Consider the following 7,349-nt stretch of genomic DNA (forward strand, 5'->3'; position numbering starts at 1 on the left):
ATCTATCTGCTCCGATATCTATCTGCTGCAAGGGTTGCGGAATCGCGATTTTTATACTAATCGCCCCAGATTACTCAAATTTGGATTGGTGGAGTAGGTTTCGTTGGCTGGTAGTAGGATTTTCTTTTGCTCTCGGGTTGGTCAAGATTTTGGGAGAGGAAAGGATGTTGACAAGAATCAGTAGAGTGGGAAAGTGAAACTCCAAATTTTTATGACCCTAAGATTTATGGGGGAAACGCGCGTCTCAGGCGCCGAGAAGTCGCGGATGCATCGTCGCCACGGGACCACCCAGAATCTACCCCTGAACGTCGCGTGCCGTTTCTTAAATTTTATAATTACGAATTCGCGAGAATCGTTCGCGCCTTGATCGTTAATCTTGGCGTTAATCAGTCTTACGCTTTCCATACATATTGATTTTTATCTCGGAGCGACATTCATGAGGAGATAACGGATTCTTAGTTTTTAAGATGAAAAATAAAAAAGGAAAGAATATAAAATTTTAGAGTTTCGAGGAATTCGAGATCTTTATGAAAGAAAAGAGGCGCGTGAGTCCGCCGGACGTAACATAATTATTTGAATAGATTTTCTGGACAGAGAATGCAAACGGAAAAATGCACTTGTAATGTACAATAATAAATATACAAAATATATTAATCTATGATATACATTTATTTTGTGCAATAATTGTATTTTGCAAAAGAAAAAAAATGTCAATAACGTTCGAGATTTGAACCCATAATATCGAGGTTATTAATTAGACGCACTATCGCTGCGCCACGAGCTCTTCAATCGAGTGATCTACTGAACTGGCTTATTAGGCGCTCGAAATTTTCAATTTTGATTTTCTCGCAAACGCTTGAGTAGTGCCTATTATCTTTTAATCCAGTAATACTCGACTTATCGCTATAACGAGTTTCGTTGAAATCGATTAATATCACATCATGAAGTCTTCTTGTACATAATAAAAAGAGATCGAACTTAAATGATATGCGTGACAAAGACAACAACTAAAGTTGGCTAAACTGGAACTACAAACGATCACCGAGTAAACGAGAGGATAGAATTAAAAAGAGATGCTTGCAAAATGAGCACACCATATAATCCTTCCATCATGCATCGTATATTCCTTTTCCCCTTTCTAATACTTTTCTGCTTCCCCCTTCCACCTATTACTGTCTCTAAGTCTATTTGTCTTTTTTAACTCATAATGTTGTTTGATACTGTCAATGCTATACGTTTCTCTACTCTGATATCGCACTATGACTTAAAATTACAATATCCATTGCATTACTTTTTTAATTTTTGACTCACAACACTTCGACTGAAGAAGATATATATAGTTTAGTATTTTAATATGCACTGATTTATTGACAGTAATGTTTAATTTGTAATCGATATTGTTGTTAACAAAACTTTAACGGTTATTTTATATATTATACGTTTAAATCTTTTCTTCTGTTTTCTACTTTTAATTATGTTAATTGTTTTTTTATACACTGTAATTATTTATTAATTATAATCTGAAGTTGACATTTGATTTCTTTGAAAACTTTCTTTTGAATAAATGCTTTTCATAGAAAAAAAACAAGTAGAACTAGCTTCAATTATATTGAGCGATTTCAACATCTCACATTTAATATTTCAATGGACCACATATTCGTAACAAAAAAGGTAGACATAAACATTTGATACGTATCTACATTTTTTTTAATCTACTTCGTACAGAACACTGTTTTTGTAATATGAGAATACGACATTTATTGTATTAGGTCAATCGGAAAGTTTCGTCCATTTAGCAGCGAGTAGCTCTAGCTAGAGAACTGTCGATAACTTTAATGTCTAAACCAAGCTCAATTTTTTAGTTTTACTATCTGTCAATAAAATTTAGTATATAAAAGTATACGTTTGCATCAATAGTTTTTTACTACATCGAAAATGTCGACATTTGAGCCAAATAAGCGTTATTTCCGCGAATCATTTGTTAATCTTTTGCTTCAAATGAAAGAAAACTGCAGCTGAAGTTCATCGAATGCTTGTAGAAGTTTATGGTGATAGTTATGGATGTTTCTTCCGATAAAACATGCAGAAAATGGTTTCGACGCTTTAAAAGTGATTTTGATGTGGAGAACAAAGAGCATTCTGGACGGCCAAGAGCATTTGAAGACGAAGAATTGCAGGCATTGGTTTGGATGAAGACTCATGTCAAACGCAAAAACACCTTGCAGAAGCATTAAATTGTGCTCAATCTGTTATTTCCGATCATTTGAAAGTCTTGAAAAAGGTCTACAAGGAAAGAAAATGAGTTCCATATGAACTGAAGCCAAGAGATTGAAAGGCGAAAAACCATCTGCGAAATTCTGCTTGCTAGGCAACAAAGAAAGGAGTTTTGCACCGAATTGTTACTGGCGAAGAAAAATGGATCTTCGATAACGCCGAAAAACCATTGGCGATCCAGGCCAACCATCGACATCGACGCCAAAGCGGAATATTCACTAAAAGAAGGCAATGCTCTATATTTAGTGGGATCAGAAGGGTGTAGTGTACCACGAGCTGTTGAAATCTGGTCAAACAGTCGAAGGGTCTCTACCGAGAACAAATTATCCGTTTGAGCCGAGCATTGCACGAAAAACGACCAGAATATGAAACGAGACAGCATAAAGTGATTTTGCTTCATGATAACGCTCGGCCTCACGTTACAAAACTTGTCAAGGAAACGTTAAAAGCACTTCGCTGGAAAATGCTACCCCATACTTATTCACCAGACTGTGCCCCTTCCGACTATCACTTGTTTCGATCGATGGCACACGCACTTGCAGAGGAACACATCAATTCTTATGAAGACGTCGAAAAATGGATCTCTGAGTGGATAGTCTCCAAAGATGAGTCATTTCCTTCGCCGCAGAATTCGCTTACTGCTCAAGAGATGGGAAAAAGTTATCGCTAATGATGGACAATATTTTGATTGAGGTACTTTTTTATTTTGTTTTATAAATAAAACCATACTTTTTGCAAAAAAACGGTCGGAACTTTCCGCGCGATTGACCTAATAGTATTATTATTTTAATATTGAGAATGACCCGATCGGCGTCGAAACGTTTGTACTTTTTATTAATTTAATTTAAATATTAAATTTTATTAATTTTAACTGGCTCGTAGCCCTTGTGATTATTTATATATGAATGTTTAATTTCTTACGACTTACCGCTTACGATTCTATTGTACAACAGGCTTTAGAGCTGCCGTAGACAAAATTTCGGTAACAGTAAACTTAAGACGTGAACTTAAGCCGATGAGCCAATCAAGATATTGCTTTAGATCTACCTACTCTAACGGAAACAGGAATAGCAGTAAACTTATCCATAAGGTGAGTTTCAACCGGTTGAAATTTATCTTATTGCGAGGTTATGGATAAGTTTACTGTTATTTCCATTTCCGTTAGATTACGTAGATCTAAAAAATTAATCAATCATAGTCGATTATTTTTGTCATATTCAACTATAATTGGCCAATTTCACCGACAAGATACTATTAAAGATCGACATCCTTATGGAAGTTCGCGTTTTTGTGAATATTGAAGTGACTAAGAGTTAAAAACGGATAATATTGTACTTACTTTATGATTTAGTTTAATAGACGTATTTATGCATTTAGATCTCAATAATACTCGATTTTTCGTTAAAATTGTGATTTTAGTGTTATCAAAGTTTAATTATCAACAGAGAAAATTTTGATAACTGCAGAGAAAAAATTTTAATTTTTCTACAATTTATAAGATATTATAGCTTTACAAATATGCATATTTATTTATGAAACATTCATGTAATAAAAAATTATGAATTTAATAATGTATAAGCCAAATATTTATGTTAATAATAGCAAATTTATATCAATTGTCAATAATATCAGCATTCTTCAATTACCTCCGGGCCCTTGGGGTCCTTTTTATACCGCCGAAAATTTGCCCAGGATTGACAGTTTTTCATAGTATCTCGTCGGTGCAAATTTCTTATGGCTTACGAATTGCAACTCTATTGTGTGTCAGGCTTCCCTACTAAAAATTCCAAGCATGTCCGTATATGAATTTAAACATACCATCAAATGTGGTTTTTTGCACTAGAAATCCTGTTATATCCACATTACATATGGAGTTTCAGATATATTCCATGCCGACTTTTGTCTGCAAATTCTGTTCTGTCCGAAGCATATAATGATTTGGAATTCCAGATCATTCAAATCGAATTTGCTGCACGGAAATTCCGTTATATTCCATTTTAGGATTACAGTTCCTAATACATATTGAGACAAAATAAGATAGTTCAAATTCATATATAGATATGCTTGGAAGTTTTAGCAGGTTACATACGAGAGTCGCGCGCGCTCGCGCGCGCACACACATACACAGCACACTACTCAGAGTGCATTCCGAAATTTGCTGACAATGCTGACAGTACCACTACTGTCATCACTGTAGTATTGAAATCACTACATTTTGACCGGTTCGAAATTCGCAGCAGAACTGACAGCAATTAAAATCGGAACGCATTTACAGTAATAGAGCGTAATATAACAACCTAATTTATTAAATTTCATTAGATTCCATGTAATTCCGTTTTCGTACTTGCTTCTGCGATTTATAAGTACTAGTTTTAACTTAAAAAAGAAAATTCCGTTATTGTGCAATTAATGGCAAATGTAATGCTGATTTTGATTGGCATTCACAATGGCTTTCACATCTAATGTCATATGTATGGAATATAATTCTGACAATTCAGATGATGATGAATATATTTTAAATACCTTAAAGCAAATTTCGAAACGAGAATTATTGATACCAAGAGCACGCATAAAAAATTATTTTGAAAATGTAGTGTTAAATCTTTTAGATATAGGATTTAAAGAATACTTTAGATAATAATGATTTAAATCGTAGAATTTATTATTGCAATAGTAAAATCTTAAAATTTATGAAAAAAATTTATTGAAAAATATTCTTTATAAAAAAAATAATATAAAATTAATAACTAATTACAAGATGTCGCGAGAGATATTTAATTTCTTATTAGAAATTATAAAACCAGAATTAAAAAAGAAAGAGTATCAAAATCGTAATCAATCAGTCGAAATACTATTAGTTCTGAAAAACAACTACTAATAATAATATGGATATTGCAACACCAGATTCATATCGATAAAATATTAAATATTAATAATATATGTATATATTTAATATATTATATTCTTTAATCATCTTATATTATTAACAAATTCTTCTTTCAGATCTATAGGTGATGATCGTTTTGATATAGATAAAACTACTGCTTGGCGATCAGTAAGACATAACGAGTTGTAAATGCTTGTTGAAAAAAATTGTGAATGGCAATTCCTGTCTTAGCATTTTCACAACTATTTGTTTCTTTTATAGTGCTATTTTCTTTGTTATTTTCGCGTTATTAACTTTGACAATTTTAACATTCTGTGAAGTACTTGGAGTTATTCCCGTTTCCTTGATGTTTTTCAGAATTTTGGAAGTATGATTCTTATTTGTATAATAATAATATAAATTGAATATGAGGTCCTGCACATGAAAATTCAGATCTTGCGCAAAACAAATTAGAAACAGAAATTAACACATAACGCACAAGATACAAATATAAGACGAATATATTTATCCCTGTACCAATATTTCTTTCATTCATACACGAGGTTATATTAAAATAAAAATTAAAATTTATGAGATAGTTTACATTAGATTAGGTTACGACTTTTTAATAATTGTACTTCTTACCAGATAATACTTGGTCTTCAGATGTAAGATATATAAGCTTTATTTTCCTTTCCGTCAATGATCTCATATTGTATTAACTAAAGATATTTTAATTTCTCCTTTTTTCTTAAAGAACTTATATAAAACCATTATGTATACCTATGTGCCAGTCGCCATATGTACTAGTATGTGTAGATAATATGCAGAGTGTCTCAGAAATAAGGTCGGAGCCGCATTACAGTATAAGTACATACAGTATGGAGACTGAGCGTCGGCACCTTTGATGTAGGTCCCATAACTCACCGCCATATTATGGGTTGGGTGCTTATAAATTTGAATTTTTATAAAGCTACAGAATAATTTTTCTAAAAGAAAAAAGACAATTCGGTCATGTCATAAAAATTGTTTATAGCGAGTATATTCTTAAATCAGAATTATATAATAATATTATATAATAATATAATGTTAACAAACTCATTATATAAAAAATATTCATATTAATAATAATAATAATAATATTAAACAGTAATAAGTAAATTAAAAATAATAATTGATTAAATACTATAAGAAAATTGTAATTGAATAATTATGTATGAAAAAATAATATATTGCATGAAAATTGTAATTAAATGTGAAGTTGTAATTTAATATAATATAATTTAATAATTTAATACGCCTTCAATGCGGCAATAGTATAAGTACATACACAGTATGGACACTAAAATTTATGTGGTTCCCAATTTTTAGTGCGTCGATTTCCAATTAGGAATGTGGCTGCTTTCAGCAAGTTGAAATTGCAGGTTAGTTTAGATTAGCTGGATCTCCTTCTCATAAAATATAATTAACCCTTTCACCTACAATATTGTGTGAGACTCGTGGTAAAGAAATCGGTCCAAATATACAGTAAGTCAAGTAGTAAGAGCGTGGTCGGCCTTACTCAAAGCTAATAAAAGATATCGCCCTAAATCTATCATGAATCTATAGAAAGTACCTTTGTCCTTGATGCACTATCAAAGAAGATTCAGTTGTCATTGAACTTTCTTAAGAGAATTACATTAAGCGCCATGAGTACCAAATACGCATCACGCTATGAAGTGTGTTCCTCACGTTGTGTTTCTCTACACTCACCCGAAAGATCCAAAAATGTCACATTTAGCGGCTGCTAAATATATGAAAAAGTCATTCGTACAGAAACCATTCGTACAGAAGTGAGTGCAGCGATATAATGTGACAAAAAATGTCGATGATTTACCAGAACGTGGCTCGATATGCAAAGCCGACAAAAAAAGACGATAAAAAAATAGTGAATCGCGGAATCCTGGCTTAACATTGCGTCAAGGACAAGCAAAATTGAAGCAGAAAGGTTTAGATATATCGTATGAAACTATTCGAACGTATCTCAAGGCTAATAACATGAATTCGACCATGCTCTTACTTGACTTACTGTAAGTATCACAGGTGAAAGCCGTGGTACGTCGTTTGTACAAAGCTTAATTTTTTTTTAATTTGTAAGAGAAAAGTATGCAAAGAATTAATAAAATTAATTAATTTTTACTAAAATATTAAATCAAATTTTTTCGGAGAC

The sequence above is a fragment of the Trachymyrmex septentrionalis genome, unplaced genomic scaffold, assembly GCF_001594115.1.
Source record: "Trachymyrmex septentrionalis isolate Tsep2-gDNA-1 unplaced genomic scaffold, Tsep1.0 scaffold241, whole genome shotgun sequence".
NCBI lineage: Eukaryota > Metazoa > Arthropoda > Insecta > Hymenoptera > Formicidae > Trachymyrmex > Trachymyrmex septentrionalis.